We start from the raw sequence: 20,658 nt of genomic DNA, 5'->3' as shown, positions 1-20,658 counted from the left end.
GAACTTCTGGAACTTTGCTGCAGAAGTTGGTGGGTTGCTGAATTTCAGACCAAGGCAAACTGAAGTGGTAGATGTACCTTTCCTTCTTCACTTCCCATTATTACATAGCAGTGCTAAATAATTCATCATAAACACCTTTTCTGGAAGACAGGCAAAACAAGAGCACCGTGTGTCAAGCTTTGTCTGTCATGGCAAAAGCTGCAAATTACTTCCATAGCACATTCCTCTGTATGTAGTTAAAATACTTGATACAATATTGAAACTAGTAGAAGCCTTAGTGGCAGTGGTATCTTCCCATTAAACCAGAGGTGCACTGATGATTTTTAAGTGATTAGCAATTAATCCCAAGTTTACATCCTCTATGTGGTCTATACTGAGTAGTTATGGAAGAAAGAGCTCTTGTAATCATTGTAGATAGCTGTCTGAAAGCACCAGCTCTGTGCTCAGTTAGGCAAATTGAACATTAATAACTATTAGAAAATGAATATAGGCTGAGCAGAAAGTGCATTTTGTTGCAGCCTCAATACAGTTTGAGCAGGAAAAGCAGAGGGCAATGTACCAAAGGGCATATGGGTGCAATTATGCACTTGAGAAGTAATTAAGCAACCACTGCTAGCCACTGAGGCACAAACAGATTTGACCCACAGAACGTAACTGATGCAGGACACAAGTAATTACAAAGCTTATCAGGAATTGTCACCTACATCTAGGTAAAAGCACCAGCAATTGGTACAAGGAGAATTAGCAGTATTTGAGGTGATTTTAGACTGCAAAACATAGTTGATGCAAAGGTTGGCTTAATTTTTGCTAGCTGCTGAATAACAAGCCCCAGTAATAACCAGCACTGATAACCGCCAAAACAGTTGTGTAAGAATTTGAGAACAGCTTTTTCACTTTTGAGTGACAGCACATGTTTGTCTAAATTAATTTTTCAGGTAAACAAATAAAGTTCAGGAGAACAGAATGCAGTCTCTTTGGATCTACTGACTCCAGGGTAATTGTCACTGCCAAAGCTAATGAAAATAACAGAGAGACAACTTGAAGAAAGACACGTCCACCTAGGTAATGTAAACACAGAGTGTGCGCTCACAGTGAGCCAAACCAATCAGAAACTCCAGAATAGCTTCTTATAGAAGAGCCATAAAAGTTGTTCCCTTCTGAGGGCTTCTCTCTGAGATGTGATTTGTTTGTTTCTGCAGCTTCCAAACTGCAGACTAGTTATTGCATTTTCTGTAACACAGTACCAGTGCTAAAGACCTGGAGAAGGAAAAAGGTCTGTTATCCCCAAAACCTCCTAAATTCTCTGGTTGGCAAAGACACTTAATAGCACAGCAGCTAACTGTCCCATTAGTTCTCAGTGAAACATCTGGATTTAAAAATTGCTTCTTGAATGTATTTTCTGAATGTCTTTGCAAGTCATTCTTATAACACATACTTGAAGCCTAGCACTCAGCACGGCACACAGCATTTGGCTAAAGCAGCCAAATGAAATGTCTTGTTTCCAAATGAGGCTCATCTTAGCAAAAGATCTTGCTTGTGATTCCCTGAAAAATATGTACTCCTCAATCTCCAGTTGGAAATTTCTGTTAAAATTCAGCATACATTTTTGCTAATGTGCAACAACAACAACAAGCAAGGGCAGCTGATGCTACAAAAAACCTTTGATACATATATTATATCAAATATATATATATATAATATATATATATATAATATATAATATATAATATATATATATATATAAATATATATTATTGCCTTAAAAATAAGGCAAAGTAGATTAATTTTTTTTTCCAACCAGTAATGGTAAATAGATTATAGAGATGTATTTTACAGTTAAGGAAAACAGTAACATTTGTAATTCTTAGCCCAGTGTACCACCAAAGTGGCATGCAGGCACATGCAGTAAGATCACTCCTCCTATTTGTGCACTACTTTGTAGTCAGTCATCTTTAATTATGCTAGGAAGGAAGAGAGCTAATAAGCATGAGGAGTTTGCCACCTACCATTAACATTTTAAAGCACTGTGGTTGCTATACCCAAGCAGCACAAATAGCATCTGAGGAAAAAGTGCTATTGGTCAGAGAAAGTAAAACCACAAGCTTGTTTGTTTTGAGGATTCTGACTGTATAAAATGGAAAAGTAAAACTATCAATAGCTGTTAAATAGTCTCAAGTAGAGGAGATTCATTTTTGACACGAGAGGCAGAAGAGAATGCTCGGCCAGGAACTCGCTCCCATTTGGACAATAAAAGTTCTACTGAAGTGGTTTGGTTCATTTTGGTCCTGCATTGTGGCATGTAAAGCCATTCCCAGAGCACTCAGGATTTAGAAGTGAAGAGCCCTGAATTTCACCTGCCACCTAAAGGAAGGCAACAGTGTAAAGTACACTCAGCATGAAACCACATTAAGAAAAAGTCTCCCTCCTCAACCCTCACCCCTACCCTAGCTTTTATTCCATTCTAACTTTCCCAGATTTGTCAAACCATTTTTAGTATGGAACATATGGTTCATGCTATACAGATATTTTCGGAACGACAGTCCATTCTAACAGTGGAATTTTAAATCCTTATTTCTTGGATTAAAGAAAAAATAATGAACACCCTACCTCAACTAAGATGGTCAATAATTTTAACTTAAGGCATTTTTACAAACTAAATTAAAGAAATCAAAATGTATGCAAAAAGATCAGTCATAGATTTGGACAACAAGCAAACAAACCCCACAAAACCCAAACTGTTGTCATTTGGAGGATACCAGGCGTCATTAACGACCTGTAAGATCCTGAGTTGACAGCCAGAATCTAATTGGTGTGTTTTGACCCAGTTGGGAGTGGGAGCACCGCACACTTCGGGCCATCTGTGCGCGTACACCTAACTCAGTTTCGGGAATTGAAGTCATACATGCAAATAAAACATCAGAAAGTATTAACTACATTTATACTTTCATTACATTTTTTCATTGATGTGTGACTACATGCAAAACTTAAAAGAGAGTCATGAAGTTACCCCAAAACTGAACCTGAGCAAATGGCGAGGCTCGAACTTGAATTTACGAGTACCATGAAAAGACAGAGCAAATAAACACAACGCAGATTAAAAAGCAAGATTTTAATAGACTCAGAAGTAGCAAACAAGGTTGCCTGGAACAGACGCGTGGAAAGAAAGAAAAAAAAAGGCAAAAAAAGAAATAAGGCAGATCCTTTTTGAAGAAAAAATAATCGAACAGAATGCTGATCGCTTCAGTGTGAAGAAAGGATATATATTTTAAGTTTCAGCCATCTTCGGTAGAAGTTAATTCCTTACTGATTTCAAATAGAAGAGGTAAATATCAGACAGTGGAAACTGTCCAAGCATTAAAAATCAGCAAAGGCAGTGCCAGAAAATGGCCAGATAAACTGACGTGAGACGAAGGATAGAAATAACTTCTACAATTCCAAATACGAGGAGCACCAAAGAGCAGTACTGGTTGGCGAGCAGCTTAAAGGTGAGGTACTGACATACTGCGCCATGACTTCTGAAGTGTTTACTGCTTTATTGACCATTGCTACCAAGAAAGTCAATTGTAATTAGCTGGAGTCCACAACTGAGAACTACAAACTAAAGGGGTCAGTATCAGGAGGGAATGAGGAGAGAAAAGGTCAGAGAAAATACTTAGGTCAAATAATTTGAAATGGGCTATGCCAGTTGGCATTGGTATTAAACTTGCCTTCGGGAAATGGATGAGTATTTCAGTTGATACTGATTGAAAGCCATTAATATTAGAATTATTTCTGAAGACATGATGGATGGATATGGGTACAAAAGCTTTTGAAAGAGCAAAAATAATGCCTGTCTTTAAAAGGAGGAGAAAGAAATTGCAGACTGGCCGCTCTAAATTTCTTTCACAGTTAAAGTCACCTCAAAGAAAAACAGGAAAAGAACAAATATGAACATGGATTCTTTAAGGTCTAATGAAGTAAGACGCACTGTGATGTGGGAAATAACTGATGTCATATTGCACAGTTTTAGGAAGACTTCTGGCACCATCTCAAGTCTGCCTCTGGTCCGATCAAGGAATATGATCTAAATAGTACTTCTACAAAGTAAGTAATGGTAGAAAAAGAATTACAGTGCAGCTATCACTGATTCACTGTATACAAGGCAGAAGGCATCAAGTTCTTGTTCAACACTGAATACATTACTATTCCTTATTTTCACCATTAAACTGATGACAGAAGAAATACACTCCCACAAAGTATGCATACAGGTCTAAGGTGGGCAGCTCTGCTGGCACACTGGGGGACACAATTAGAGTCTGAGAAGGTCTTCGTGGAAATAGTTTGAAAAAGATTAGCTGTGATGCAAGGATATTTCCTTCTCAGAAATAATAAACTGCAGAAATGTAGGTTGAGAGTCAATGTAACAGCTCTGTGCTAACGGATCCACATCAGAAGCTAAAACTGAATCTACAAAGCTGTTGCATATAAAAGCAAGTCTTCATACTGGAGGCCTTACAGACAGAATAAAGCATGCCCTGGATGCCACCTGAAATGATCATTTTGCTGCACCTGCTTTCGATGAGACCCAAAATGGATTTCTGTTGAGTTGTGGATATTACCTGCAGGCTGAAATTCAGGTGAAGAATTTGAAAGAGCAGCAGCCTCAAAAGCGGTATACGAGTAAAGACTGAAATAGTGGAGATTTTTCTAGAAAAGCTTTTTCTTGAAAAACATCATTTTAACAGAACAGAAATGTGCACTCATGTAAGAGAAATGGAAATTTGTGTTAGACTTGATAAAAGCTTTGCAAAGGTAAATGTAGATATGAAGGAAAACAGACAATCCCTGTTCAGCTTTAGAAACTAGTTAGAGAAATGTCTGCTGGAAACAGTTTAGATAATGGATTTTACATTTAGGAGAAATTTAGCATTCTTCCAAATTTCTTTCCACTTGTTCCCTTACCTTAAAATAACAAGGCCCAAAAGTAACTGAAAATATAAATACATCAAATTTTGTTACAACTTTTAAGCATGTCAAAATGTAAAGTACCTTTTCCTCTAACTTTATAAAACGAGAACACTCTCTGAGGTGAATAGGATCAGTTATGCCCCATCCTGTCCTCCTTTCAGGGTCACTTGTCCTCAAAGGGGTAAATGACAACAATATACCTCATCTTAAATCTCTAGGAGTCATCAACCAAACAGGAAACCTCACTACAGTCACCTCCAGATGCAAGAAATGAGAATGCTAACATACAGGACAACAGCATTTCATCCAAAAAACCCCCACAAAACAAACAAGAACAAACAGCACCAAAACCCACACTAAATTACAGTAATCTGTGTAAATAGCCCGAAGAATGTTTTCAACACAGGAAGATGTAATAGTCAGACATTCAAACGTTCTTAATGCTTCTTTGATTGAATCAAATGAAACTCTTCTCCCCCTGGATATCCTCTGGTAACATTAGCCCTAAGCCAACAGTACAGTCACACAGTATTCGTTACTGGGCTTCCATGTTGCAGGCTAACACAACTGATTTCCACATTCTGAAAACTCTGGTTTCAATTACCATGACAACAAGAACACATAATGATATACATGCACTGAAAGCAAAACTGGACAAGTAGAAAGCATCCAGAGCACTCTGTGTGTGTGCAAGCATGATTAAAAAAAAAAAAAAAGGAAAAAGAGTGGAATATATTTCTTTTAATGTTGTATTTTCACAGAAGACCTCAACAGATAGCAGTAAAAATTAAATGAATATGAATTAAGTGAACATGACTAAAACTATATGATTACCCCACACTTTATTTTATTGCATTTGCCAGCTACTTTCCAGTCATTGGAATCAGAAGTTTACAAAATTGTGCCCAACTTAAAGATTTATTGTTAAGAAACATCTGAAAAAAAAAAACAGTCCTCATTTTTGTGGAATATCACAACCTCATCAACTTTATTGCCAATAATATACGTCAACACAGTTGTGAAGGATTGTAACCAGTCTCCATGCCCATTCCTTACTGCTTTTGTTTGGTATCAACAAATACTTCAGTTACTGTCAGCTAGCAAAGGCTGTGGTGGCTTTTGAAGTTAAGAGGAGACATCTTCAGGACAGGACAAGACTGAGGTCACCAAACTCATTTAACTAGGACACTGAAGTTGGTACCTAAGCCAGTTATTAGTTTCAACTACTGAGCAAGGAGCAAAAGTCTATTACCATCCTTCTGAGCAATCAGTCCAATTCATCAAATTATACCCACGCAATTTCCCCTCTCTGACATCTAATTTCTTGGATGGAGAAAAATTTACTTTGCTGTAAAATACTAAAATGAAATGGAATTATGACTTCTGGACTACAGAACCAGACACTGACCAGTTTTTCAAGAGAGAATATCCATCTTTTCCCAGGACACAGAACCATTCACTACTGCAAGCTCTGGCCTTGCCAGCACATGGGATTCGGCCAGTCAGGATCAGGGCAACGGAAGCTTGTCAGTAAGCTGTACTGGTCACCTGTGTTTGGTAGAAGCTTTGATATTCCTGCTTTCCCAGCCTGATGTATTAAAGGAGCTTGGGCAGATTACAAACTAAAACCAGAAATAGCACTTACCAAGCTGATTTCAAAGGACAGCACTTATATTATTGAACTGATAAGTTGATCCACATGCCTTACTTTTAAAATGAATAGAATGAATGTCTTTGAATGTCCTTCAGAACGTGATACAGAAAAGGAAATCTCACACAGGTATGAAAACATTAAACACACACCCACAGGGGAAAAAGGAAAAAAAACCCAAGAATGTGAGTTCATTTAAATGAATTATAGTACTACTGGGGACAAGGTTTTGTCTGAGATTTTATTTTTTGAGATTCAGAGTGCTAACAAGAGAGAAGTTATTTCTGACTGTAATGACTAAAAATAGGATTAATCCAGTCCTGCCATGACTAAACAAGAGAAAAGACTAGCACTTCACTGACAGCGCATCTGTGACTCTGCACATCCTTAGGGACTATGTAATCCACAGCAAGACACAACAGCTCTCAACAACCCAGAAGGAAATTCTGTGTCATGATTTTTCACACCGAAACCAACAGCTCAAGGTAAGGAGGTCTCAACACAGTCCCTGAGCAATGAGAAAGTCAGTGCTGCAGACACTGGGGAACAAACTATATTTTCTCATTCAGTAGTCAGGAAATGAGTTATGTCTGTCCTATTTTCACTATACCAACTGTAGCAATACGCTGTACTCACCAAATTTGGCAGATAGGCACACGTAATCAGGCAAAACATTCAAACCACAAATTAAGTTGTTGAAAGATATTGAAAAGCAAAACAAAGGATTGGGAAAAGTTTTGAGCTATTAAGCGGCCAGCAGCTTTTTGAAGAAAGAATAATGTTCAACTATCTTAAAACAAACAAATTAGCACCCTGAGAACTGCAATATTGTTCACTCCTTATGTTAAAGTCCAATCTAAAGGTAGATCCACAAAAATAAATACAAATCTTCGGTCTTAAATAAACTATTTCTCCCATGGATAAAGCTGAGCTCATTAGCATTCATTTCTAATATAACCCATTTTTAGTCTTCTTTGTTTGTTTCTGCAGGATAGTTAACATCAAGATATAAAAATGAAAGCTTAATTTAAGAAAATAATAATACTAGATCTACAGAGTGGCTTGTGAACTCCATTGAGAATAAGTTCTTAGATTACCCTAACAAAGACCAATTATTAAAATTATAGTTGTTGAAAAAACAGTATTGCAGGAGGCTACCCTTAGCATCTTCAAGCTTCATTCTGAAACAAGTAACTAAATTTAGTTTCTGTGTATAAAGTTCTGCAAGTAAAGAGCAAATAAGGGAATACAGCTGTAGGCATAGCACACTCCTCTATACACATAAATTAATCTATATTAGCTTTATGTAAATACACAAGGATATTCAAAAATCTAATATATAATATATTAATAATACATTATAATACATAATATAAAGATTTTTTAAAATCTAACTTCTGAAGTCAATCTAGGAATTTGAACAGGACAAACCAGAACTCACAGCATTGCTTTCAACTCCACACAGCAACCTGCAACACAAGGTTTAGCAGCTGCCTCCGCATCTTTGTAGTGTACCAAAAGCTGTAGCCCCAAGGTTCAGTTCTGCAATGCATCTTACATGAAAGAGCTTTTTCCCATTCCACTGCCACAGGTCTTTTCCCATGTTGTTCAATACAAATACTTTCTCAGCTGACTTTGGCCACAGAGTCTGAGAAGGAAGCAGACTAAAGAAGAGCTCCTTTTTGCTTGTCTTCTTTCAATTTTTGTTGGTTTTTTTCTCCATCATATATATATTTGCCTTTATGTTCCTAAATAAAGAAGTCTGCAATGGAAGTTCAGACCTCAGCAATCCTCTGAATCTTGGGCAATGTATAAAAAGTAAAAATTAAAGTACTAACATATATTAGGATGGTGTTATTTCTAGCAGAGCTCCAGTCAACATCAGTTCAAGTCTAATTTCTCCTTCAAGACCATGTAATAATGTACCATGGAAGAACTTCATTATAATAACAAATTCAAAGGCTTTTGCTATTTTATAAGCAGTGACAAAAACAAGTTTGATGTCAGACAAAACAATGAGTTCAGCCAGCTCCCTGATTAACAGAGCCCCGTTTCTGTTCTTCAGGCATCTGAGCTAAGTTCTGCCCTTACCCAACGGGCTGTAAAGTTTCAGCTGCTTCTGTTTCTGCTTTTTTTATGACTAAGCTTCTGATCTCCAGAAGCTTCCTTCATCACAAAAGAAACATCGAGGTGTTCTCCTTGCACACTGAATTTGTAGTCAAGAACTGGCAAGTAACCTGATGAAACTCACTCTGTTTTATTTAAAAATAATTATAGTAAAACTATTAAAAAAAAAAAGGAAGAAATTGCATGCATAGGTATAATTTACGGTTGGATGTTTCTAACTACAGCACAGAGAAAATAAGTCCTTCAGAGACATGCAGAGACATGCATTCTCCTCATTTTCCTCTCCATGCCTCCCTCAGCCCATGGGACACTTACTTTATTCCACACATTTTCTCTTCTTCACATCCACAGCTTCAAGTTATGGATTAGCTTGGGAAAACTCTCCACCTTAAAATTAGTTAACTAGAAATTGGGGCTAACTTTACTAGGCATCGGTGGAAAGGAGCAGCCAGTGTGAGGTGAGGCCCCCTCAGCCCCAGCCGCTCACAAAATGGCCGCCCCACAGGGGTGAGGGGCTGAGGGGCCTGGAGGCACCTCTGGGAAAACAGAAAGAAAACGCTGCATGGTTGTGAAAAGTGAGAGAAAGCACGTGAGAAACAGCCCTGCCAGTGCCCAGGTCAAATAAGGAAGAGGATGAGGCTCTGGAGCAGAGTAACAGGTACGGATTGACACTGCCTGAAAACAGTTCTGAGGTACCTGTGTTGCAAAACGTACCTCACACACCCAATATAGGAAAGATAAGAATGTTTCTCTAGCGATTACTGAAATGCAAAATCCGTTATTTTCTGCCGTCCTTACAAAGCACAGTCCCTGAACGGTTCACAGTAAGTTAAAGCAGGTCATGAAGAGATGGTGAGACTGTTTGTGACAGAGCAGAACGCATCAGAGCTCTGTACCACTCTGTGTTGTACAAATGTTATCTGGGACAATTAATGCTATTTTAACAAAAATGAGTTATAACTGGGATTATAAAATTGACATAGTAAATTGCCTCACTGTTTTTGTTATAAACTGTGGAAAGACATAACCTCAAAGCATGCTCTTTATCATACACCTTAGACACACCGCTTTGGAGATGCACCAAAAAAAAAAAAATAAAATCAAATAAATAGGAAAAATATTCAATTATTTTGCTTGTAGGCATGTGGGAGGTTTTAGTAGCTCATATAGATGTTATAAAGAATTTAAGAAAATGCAGGTGTACTTACACAGCATAAGACCACAGACACAGAGCAGCTCGAGCCCTGGGCCCTTCTCTCACTTCTCTTTATGAATCATTTCTTACTTTACAGAACATACACACAGATTCACAAAATTATTTTAGGTGTGCAGCCCCTCAGTCATCATCTCTGTGACCTTGTGATCTCAAAACAGCATTGTAAACCAGGAGTTTAAGCTTCCAAAATGCAAAGAAAATGAGAGAAAAGACTTTTTATCTGAATATGCTTCTAAAAACAAAATATATTTTTTGGTACTTGCATGAAGGTATGAACAGGCCTGTATGCTGTTGTCTAGTTCATCGTATCACTAAAAATAAATGAGCAAAAGTTCTTCCTTCTGAATATAGAAGCAGTTTGCCATATGCACTTTATAACAGCCCCCTCATTATAGAGAACCTTTTCACCATATGATTGTACATACTAGAACAATTAAATTCAGAATTCTCAGGATTTTCTTTAAATGAGCTGAATGGCTGTGAAAGGTGCTGGACTGACAGCTCTGATAAGTGAGGTCCTCTTTCATCTGCATTAATACAGTACAGAGAATAGCAATGCAACTTTTGTTCACACTCTCCTGGGTATGTAATTTATCCCTGACCTTGAGAAGTATCCGTTTAATCATTAGCCTCTCTGAGGTGATAACAAGAAAAGCAACCATAGTAGTACAAGGCACCTGTTCATTAGGAAGTAGACTGAGAAAGAGCATCAACTCTTCTCAGCACAGAGCACCACACATCAAGAACTCTTCTACATGTGGTTGATCCTCCTTTCTGCAAGTAACACTGGTGTTCTCGGTAATGTATTTTTAAACAGTGGCAGGCTCATATTCCCTTTGGCTGAAAGGACGGAAATTAAAACCTTTTGAAAGGTAGGGCAAGTAAGAGACCTAGGGCAAGAAATATCTGACCATTTAAGCACCTTTTACATTCACACTGTCTGCAATAAATGGCAGTGAGCTGTGTAGTTCTCCCCAGATGCATATTCTTGCTATTTATGAGACTGAAAAAGGTATGTTTTTGCTTACCTCTTCAGAGTATCAGTGCATATGGTACTCTTTCAGTGTTTGATACAATATTTACGAAAAAAGATTCTCAACCGGAGTCACCTGTGTTTTGCTGCAAACTGAAAAACAACCAAACTAACTTGCTACAGAAAAAGAGAAAAAAGCTGAAACAGGTATGAGCAAGTTGCATGCAAATCTTTTTAACAGATTACTGTTCAACAACAATGCACAATTTTCATCTTAGATAAACAATTCCAATATTAAGGACAACAGAATCTACATATACTATAAATGGATGTTTAACAAGACATAATGACAAAGATCCAGTCTTAAAATTCTCATCTGATGGTGATTGTCCTACAGGGAGTAAGCATTAAATATTTCTGTGCATCTTCAACATTTTTACCAAGAGATGAAGAGGCAAAACATTTTCATGCATTAGTGATGAAAATACAAGAAAAAAGAGGGAAAAAAAAAAAAAAAGATAAAAGGAGGCAGAAAAATGTGAAGTTAAATTTAAAAGATATGTATAATCTGAGAGATATTAACATGGTGTCCCTACACCACATTAAAACATTCATTTAACAAGGATATTTTGAAGTGAAAGCTTGCATAATTTGAATGTGCACAGACACAACAGAAGTAAAGGTTTTCTGGGTACCATCTTATAATTGTAAGTAAAATTCATACTTTGCAAAACAAAGAGCAGGCAATGCTTGCTCTGGCAATCTTAATGGGATTTTTATTCCAGTGATTGATATTCGGTGCCTCCTGCAAATTACCAGTGTTGGAATTTCCCTTTTTGAAAGCATGTATTTGATATCTGGACTGCTTTTTTTTTTCCCCCTCCTTCCTCTCATTTATGTGTGTGGTTTTCCTTTTAACCCTCACCCCTTTTAATTTAAATAAAACTCTAGAAGGAAAAAAAAAAAAAGAAACAGAAGATCAGAGGATGCGAAGATGCCTTTCTGGGAACTAGCAAGCAGTCTCAACAGTAAAAGAAGCCAAGTGATCTTTCAAGTGGGCTATTACTGTAGTTGTGGGAGCAGAATAATGAAACTGAACAGAATAATTGGCCTAAATATCTGGTTAGAGGGCTGGTACAGAGAAAAGAGCATGAAAGGCTCTACTAAAGCCACAGAAAGGTGGGTGTTTCTGCAATCAGCACAGAAAAAAAAAAAAAGCACTGTAGAAGTCTGTAAACTAAAGAAGAGGGGGAGGGGAATCACTGGAAAGAAATGCAAGCAGAGAGGGGAAAAAAACCCACCACTTTCAAATCTGGAACTCTGAAGGAAAAGAAAGCACTTGATGGTATTTTGCTGACATTCCCAGAATGGCAGTTAGGAAACAGCAGTTGGTAATGCAGGATCAGAAGTTACACACAGTAGGAGATACATGGGTGGCTCCTGAGATATACGTGGGAACACATCACTTTTAAAATAGGGACAAAGATACAAATTGGCTGAATAGTCTCGTAAAATCAGATATTCCTGAAGACTTCAGCTATCACTGCAATGAGAAAATAAACAACCATCTAAACTGGTCATTTCCACAAATAGATTTCCATTTCCACAGATGAAGACTTAACAAATAGGTTCTACACAGGGCAGCAGGGAGATCAGCTGTCAGGAATACACACATTCAAATCAACACTTTGTTACATTAGAAAAAGCCTGAAGATTTAAGAACCAGTTTAACCATGCTATCTCTATCAAGGAAAAATTAAACTACAAATATTTCCAGCCTTACTATGTACTTCTCAAATTAACTCTATAAGTTATCTATAAACAAGTCCAGAAAGAAACGCATTCTCTTTGAAGTTCTGACGACAGAAACACACACAATGCAGTTGATATTCTTATGGCTAATGGATTATGATTACAATAACAGTAGCAGTAGATGATAACTACAGTGACAACAAACTCTAAAGGAACTATAGCAAGGCATTTTCTGTGCAATAAGTATTCCAAATTTTAAGTGATATAGCAGGAAATAAGTTGCTTCTCATTAACTGAATTATATCAGAGCTCCTTAAGTAACACACAAATAAAGATTCCCAGTCTTAATAAATGCAAGGAGGATGAGAGTGCTAAGGATCTCAGTACAGATAGGAGTTCCTCACCCTTCCCTCAAAAAAGAAAACAAACAACAACTGTAAGATTTTCTAACGAACCAGTGAAACCTTCAATAACCACTGACTTAAACTTCAAAATGTCCAGATAGTCCTTTGAATACTAATGCATCTGCTAACAGCTGAATCAAGCTAGCTGCTGGAAACTGATTAACAGATAGAATTGTGTTAATATCACCAATATACTGAGAAAGAACAATGTATCTAAGTAAAGGTGCAAAATATATTCCAAGACATATTAGTAGGTTTTTTTTTTTTCAATCTTTCCAATAGATGTTCTTCCTATTAAAAACTTGCACCACGTATAGATGATCACAGCTACAACAGTACTAGTAGTATACACAAGTGACCAAGCAACCTTCTCTTTAAACAGTGAAAAATAAGCACTCAACACAAAGCACAAACCTTCTTTTCAAATGTATGCTATAAAACAAACAAATTCTGTTCTGCAGACATTTAAAATCTCTCCTCACAGCTCTTGTTTTTGATCAGCTAACTGCAGAATGCATCAGATAATTGCATCCAAGCTAAGATCAGAGTGGCCTTAGGGCTCCTAGTATCTCAGTCAACTCACTTCGGATATGAAAGTGGTTCCAATGGAAAATGAAAGAAAAATTCATCTAAGAACATTTTTGCTTTTCATCACCTTTGTGTCACCATGAATGGAAGGCAGAACTGTAGGTAGAGATCTTTAGTGGCAGCTATGCAACATCATTTTTGTCTCTTAACTGTAGCTTCAGTAATAATTACGCTGTTAACTTTCTCAGAGATATGTCTCCTATTAAGCAACTGCATTTATTTAAGAACAATAAGAAGCAACAGAAATAGTATTTAGCTCTCTCTCTATGATCTCTTGGTTTCACATGACTCACTTCTACGGCACGTTAGAAAGATCACACAGAAAGGGCAAGACCACTTGAACACACCACTACTGTCTTAATGATTTTAGTTTTCAAATGAACACACTTAGAATGACAGAACCACCAAGGCTGGGAAAGACCTCCAAGATCATCCTGTCCAACTATCGACCTACCACCAGTACTTCCCCACTAAACCGTGTCCCCAGGTACAACATCTAGGTGTTTCTTGAACATCTCCAGAGATGGTGACTCAGGCACTTCCAATGATTGTGCCCTTTTCCAACATAGCTAATTAATAACCCACTTAATTAAAAATTAAGGTAAAAGCGTAGTATAAAATAGTTATAAGAAGTAACAAAAATAATTTATAGGAATATATTCAGAATTCTGAGTAATGGGTCTTACTGTTTGTTGTTCAAATTTAAAACCATCTTAAAAATGATGAACTCCCAGAAAATTAAAACCTGATGGAATTAGGATGGCACATAAGTAGGACAGCAGATAAATGGATTTAATCTAAAATTTTCCAGTTTACCTCAATGCACATGGAAGTTCAACTCTGTAGAAGGGTGACAGGATCTGCTTAAACTGATATTTCTACAGAGCTCTTCTACAGCCTTCATCCTCTTTCTAACCAAACCAAGCTCTACTGAAATTCCAAGCATGCATAAATCAGGCATTTTTACAGAGATCTTTCCCATATGAGGTTACAGTTTCATTCTAAGCATTTAAGGCCAGGAGGGACCAGTAAGATCATCTAGTCTAACCTCCTGCATTATGAAGTCGGCAGCTTCATCAAGTGCACAGTGCTGCTGGTTAAAATATAGCACATGTATTGCTGCTGAGCTTACAAATGAAAAGAGACAAGACCAAGATGCGTAGTGATAGAAAAGATTCTAGTATTCATTAATATTTCTTTATACTTATGCAGAGACATGGGAAATCACAGGCTGAGAGTGCTAGGACATTAATTCTTATTTGGGAATTTATCAGCTTATATAAGAACAGTGCTGGAGAGGAGCTTCCAGAAAAACACAAAAATGTTTTTCAAACATTTCAAACACAAAAATATGACATTGTCATATAACATTGCAGAACAGGATATTGTAAATTCATCCAAATGAAAGAACCAAGTGACTTTTCAGTAGCAGGTATCAAACATAAACAGGACAATGACTGATCTTTATATATAGAGATTAGAAAGCTTCTGCTGACTTGGAAGTTTTAAAGATGAATGTATTGACTCATTACTAGATATATACAAAAAAAAAACCAAACCAAACAAAAACCCACCAACCCAACACATTAGGAATGGTTATGCAATTGTTTTGTAGTATCTGTCCTAGGAGAACAATTCATTATATTTCAATCCCAGATATTTTCACTATTAGCATTAGAGATGCACATATATGCATCAGTCACTCAAAATCAGTTTCAATAAAAATTAATGCTTCATCTCAAGCAGTTTTCTTAACATTCAGATTAAAAATTAGAACATCTCAGCTAACTTACTGCAATATGCTAAGCTGGGATATAAATAAGGTACCGAAATACATTTAAACATTACTAGGCTTCTACACAGCTCAGGCCACGCACAGGCATGCAATCATCAATTCTGACCCACCACCACAAAGCACTTTTATGAAAATCATCCTTGAAAACGAAGAGGAAGAACTTCCTCAACTGACTGTTCTGCAGGGTTAACTTAGCTTCGTATCTGTTAGCGCCGAAGTCCCAAAACTCCTGCACTGTCCCAGCAGATCACGTAGGAAGTTGCTCTGAAGAGCCATAAGCCAAACCTGTCTGTTGGCAAAGCCCATCAGTTACTATTAGCATGCCACCTAAGAGAGACTTGTACCAAATTCCCTGCTTATCTTAACATACCTTTTCCCCAAACCAAGTAAACTCCTTATGGGTTGCACTTCACATTTTTTACATCATAAAGCGGAATTCCAAAACTGCCTTTTTTTAAAATACACATTGAACATTTTTTAAAAACAAAACCACATATTTCCCATAATATTACCTCTTCTGAATATACACGGTCATCCAGAAATCGGTAGTCTCTGCATAAACACCTTATGAAGCTCTGCACCTCTGTCTAGGCCTTCTGACCTTACGGTACAGCTTTTGCAATGAACAATTTCAGTGGCTTCTATTCATTTTTAACTGAGACTCAAGTGTAATGCTTTCACATAATACAGTTTTTCTTTTCAAAGCTAGCTATGGGGAACATTAATCCATATCCCACCTAAGCTTCTCTCTCTCAAGTACCAAATTTCATGGCTTTGGCAGTCTTGCATGCACAGGAGCATATTAGCTCAGCATTTAATTTTATGTGCCTAAATGCCTAAATACATATAGGTATATATTTTGTCATTTGTTTCTATAATGCAGACTGTGATTTCACGAGATGAAGGAAAAAAATTCTTTCTGCTGACTTTGTAAGGCACTGGAGATCCAGTCTAATGGTAGGACATTGAAGTGATGTTGAAATAAAATTGGCTGCTTGTCTGTGTTTTGCACGTTACTAAATATTGCATCTGTGTACACCACCCAAAGGACTCAAAACTTCATCTCTGGCTTAAAAAGAAGTACAAGATCTTACAACTTCTTTTGCTTTTGAAGCTTCCCCACTACAGTAAGACTGAGAATGAGGATAGTTAGTGTTCAAACTCTTAAATCTAGTGAATAAGCACCATCATCTCCCATCCCACTAAGCACATAATGGGGGGAAACCCTTTTCAAGACAAGGAGGTAACTAACTCTGTTTAAAAAAACAACACCATCACCATCAATATTCCCTAATTAAAGATGATCCCATAATCCCTAATTAAAGATGAATAACTGCGGAATGAATATATATATATATATATATATATCTCAACAGGTCACTCCAAAAATAATGCCTCTTATTTATTTCCATTGAAACTACAATGAATATGAAGGGCACAATAATGCTATCTGATAAAGTAAATGCTCAGCTTATAAAACACTTTTTCAACTCAGTCACCACCACTAGTTGTGCATTTTCACCAGCAACTAATGCCATGCTCATAAAAAAATCTGCAACAGTAGAAGTGACCCACTGTCTCACAGCTGATGTGATGGCAGCAGTGCTAAGAAAACATCACCCACACAGTCCATCTTCTGTCAGCCTGAACAGATGGAAATCGGAAATTGCCAAATCTGAATTATATGGCTGGACTGTCCTACCACACCCACCAAGACTGGCAGCATGCTCCACATTCTTCCAACTCACATGAGGCCGGGAATTATTGTTTTGCAAGAGAAAGGCTGTATTCTTCTCTGACCCGACTGGAAGGTCCAGCCTTCAGCTCAGTCAGCGCTGTGATGTAGTGGCCCGAGTTTATGGTTTGTCCAGGTTCAGAGAATCCATAAGGATCACCCATTTTCTATCCCACAAGTCAGTGCACATCTCTTTACCTACTGCAAATTGAACTTTTTCTTCAGTGGGGAATTCACGTGTTGCCACTCCATGGACTACCATTTTGTCTCCAGCTCATGGTGGTAACACCACATTTCATCACTGATAATGATGCAATCCAGGAAACAGACACCTACAGCCTCATGTTGGCTCAATAGGTCCTGAGTGTGACAGCTGCGTATGGCCATTTGGAATGTGGCTTGTCTTTCACATCACTGTTGCCACTACTGAAATGCACCACTCATCACCTCAGTGTGCTCACATACACTGTTTGGTCTGCATAAACACTCAGAAAGTGTTAAGGAACATCAATGGGTGAGGTTTTTTCCACGCGGAGGAAATCAATGACACACCTTTGCTTCATACACACTTTCATGTCAGGTACCATTTTGTCAGACTTCCCCTCTGCTGCCAACTGTTGCATGGCAACAACATGTAATGGAATATTCTTGAGAAGGTTCAACATCTACTGCCATAACACCAGCATCCACCTATGATGAACAGTAAAATAGGAGGCACTACTTTCAGAGCAGACTTCACAGCCTTCCCCAGGAAAGTCCCGGAGGTGCTTTACTTTCCCTGTTAGGGCTTTGGATTCCACTCACCAAACATTGCTTTATCACGGTCTAGGGATTTTTTTTATATTCTTTTTCATCCTTTTCTCATTAGAAAACAGCAGGTCAGGAATTCCTTCAATCAAAATTGTTCTGTATTTCCAGCAACGCAGAGAACCGTGCAAATACTGTGAGTTGTTACTTAGCCTACTAACACACGCAGCTGATAACAGAACAAAAAACTAAGCTGGGAACTGACAAACTAATTTTTTTTTTTTTCCTTTTTTTTCCAGTGCCAAATAATGTATCAAGGCAGACCAAGGTGCTAGGGGAGACGCAGTTCCTCAAGCCCTGAAATTCTGCCATGCACGTTTTGCACATCCAAACTTACAATCATGTTCTACCAGATCAGTGTTCTCCATTCCAAGCACAATCACTTGTCTTATTTTTTTATACTCTACTCAGACATGCTGCATGCAGTTACAGCTCTAGAAGACACTGCAGTCTACAGCAGTTAATAATACTTCAGCTACCTACAAAAACAATATTATCAAACATGTCAAAGTTTAAATGTATTTATGTTTCCCAAATCAACAGCAACCGAAAACAATTCAAAAATGAACACAACTATTTTGCTAACGTCTAGAAATTTCAATAATTATTAGTCCTGTACAAAATGTTACAAACCACCTTTTATCCATTTGCCCATCCCCCATTTTGTGCTCTAGAATTCAGACTGGTGAGAGTTAACAGTAAAAACTATCTGTACTTTTTCTCTTGCCACAATACAGATATTCCATCAGATCTCTTCATGAGCTGCAGAAACAAAGCAAACTCCTTCCCATGCTGTGCACTAGCATGCATTTTCACTATCACAAGCAAATGTGTGTTTGATAACTTAAAGCCTCGGTTGTAGAGTCAGAGAATGATACTTCTAAGGAAGTCCCACTTGATGGTTGTTTTGATCCTGGCTGGTTACAGTAAAATATAATCTGAAATAGAGGTTTAGAACCGTGGCATATTTTTAACTTCCTGACATATGCAGCATAGGCTGCTATAGAGGATTTTTGCTCTTGCTGAAGTGATGAGCAGACAAGGCAATGCTAATGCTACTCCATGCTTTGCTCAGTGGGAGGTAATGCAAAATCATCGCAATAGCAAATATTATATTAACAGCCTGTCAGCAGAGCTCCTTTCCCATCCCCCCAAAGCCTCAGTTTCAGGGTTGCAAAGTGGCAACACACAGGACAGACTACATTTTTCTTCAAGCAAAAAGAATAAAGAGAAATCATGTGTTAAGGGATCAGTAGGAGAAGAGAATTTACTAATAATGTACCGGGCTGATGACGAATAACCAGCATCTATATTCAGCACAGTAGAGCATCTGAGACCAGGGATGTCGCCTGCTATATCTGCACAGCACTGCATTCAGTTCTCAGTTGTACCAATGGCACGGAGTCCTCTGAATGTACTCAGAGGTGATGTTTGTCCAGCCCTATAGTGAAGGCACCAACACTGATGCTGCACTTCCTAAGAATGGACATACTTAACATCAAACACAAAGACAACTAAAAGTACCCTGTACTTAAAAACGTACCAAAAATGAAAAATGAACTTCCCTGATCATAATAGCCACAATTTTAAAGTGTCTGTTTCTTTGGTAAAATACTGCTACAAAAGATACGCACTGTCTAATTACTCAAAAACATAAGAATGAAGTATTAATATTTTGCAATAAGAATTGTTGCATTAATAGATTACCTAAGTACAGAAATTTAATTACCCATGGTACTGTTAAAGGTTTTTAATTGGTGATATTTCTTCATTTTTAGACAAAAATATATCTATAGCATTAAGTGGGGAAATCCTTAACATAGATTTTCTTTGACTCTAAAGCTTGTGTCACAGAAAAACGGTGAACAAATTAGAAGTAAATACTGTGAAGCACACATTGCTCCAGAGCTCTCAGCAAAGTCACGTCTTTATAAATGTTGGTGGTGGACGGCAGCCCACAAAGAGGAAATCTCAAGCTCCAACTTTACTGGACATCACTAATACGATATTGCAGGTTGTGTAACACCAGTTGCACGGCAAACCAATCCCTTTGAGTCACGTATGAGCAGATTCTCTTTTCACTGACAACGAATGCTGGCATGCCATATATAATGCACGCTCCCCCAGAAGAGAAGACAATGCAGAGCCACAAGAGTTTGAGTGCAAAAATGTTCAAAATGCTTTTTCTGTGCATCTCATTTACAGAAACTAATGCCTAAAAGTAAGCTTGCTGATGGCTGTGAATATTTGGTATTGTACTGGACATATACAACTTGTATCTGCCCACTTATGCAAAGGAAAATGAAAAACACACCTGCAGATAACAGTCTCTAAACCCAGCTAACCTAGCAGATTTATTACAGTTTGTATCACATATGGCTTCCAGGTACTTTCTTTCACAAGTTCTATTAACACATCTGCTCAGGTAGCCTACCTGCAGCTGAAGCCGCTTGTGCCTTCCCTGCAGTTGGTACTTTAAATCAAGATAATCTTCATTAGCAAAACAATTTGGGTGTGGAAAGCAAAACAAAACAAACAAACAAAAAAGCTGTCAGCACACTTTTATGATCTCACTGCATTTATAGTAAATAGGAATAAAAAAACCCACATCACCTCAAGAAACAGTAGAATATCATTATGTAATTCCAGTCAGAAGAGAAAAC

At 37.6% G+C, this 20,658-nt stretch overlaps 1 long non-coding RNA gene across 6 annotated transcripts in view; it reads right to left on the bottom strand.

The window, feature by feature from the left end:
- Positions 1–20,658, bottom strand: part of LOC125697614 (uncharacterized) — a 249,144-nt gene that overhangs the window by 222,235 nt on the left and 6,251 nt on the right. Inside the window, exon 1 of one of the 6 annotated variants that reach the window (XR_007378877.1) lies at positions 1,091–1,183. The exons of the other annotated variants lie outside the window; for them this stretch is intronic. This is a non-coding gene — a long non-coding RNA (uncharacterized LOC125697614). Of the gene's footprint in view, positions 1–1,090; positions 1,184–20,658 lie in introns of those variants that run through there. 6 annotated transcript variants of the gene reach the window in all.

The sequence above is a fragment of the Lagopus muta genome, chromosome 9 (genome assembly GCF_023343835.1).
Source record: "Lagopus muta isolate bLagMut1 chromosome 9, bLagMut1 primary, whole genome shotgun sequence".
In the NCBI taxonomy this organism is placed as follows: domain Eukaryota; kingdom Metazoa; phylum Chordata; class Aves; order Galliformes; family Phasianidae; genus Lagopus; species Lagopus muta.
Note: the sequence above shows the minus strand (reverse complement) of the source record. Positions and strands in the feature narration are given on the sequence as shown.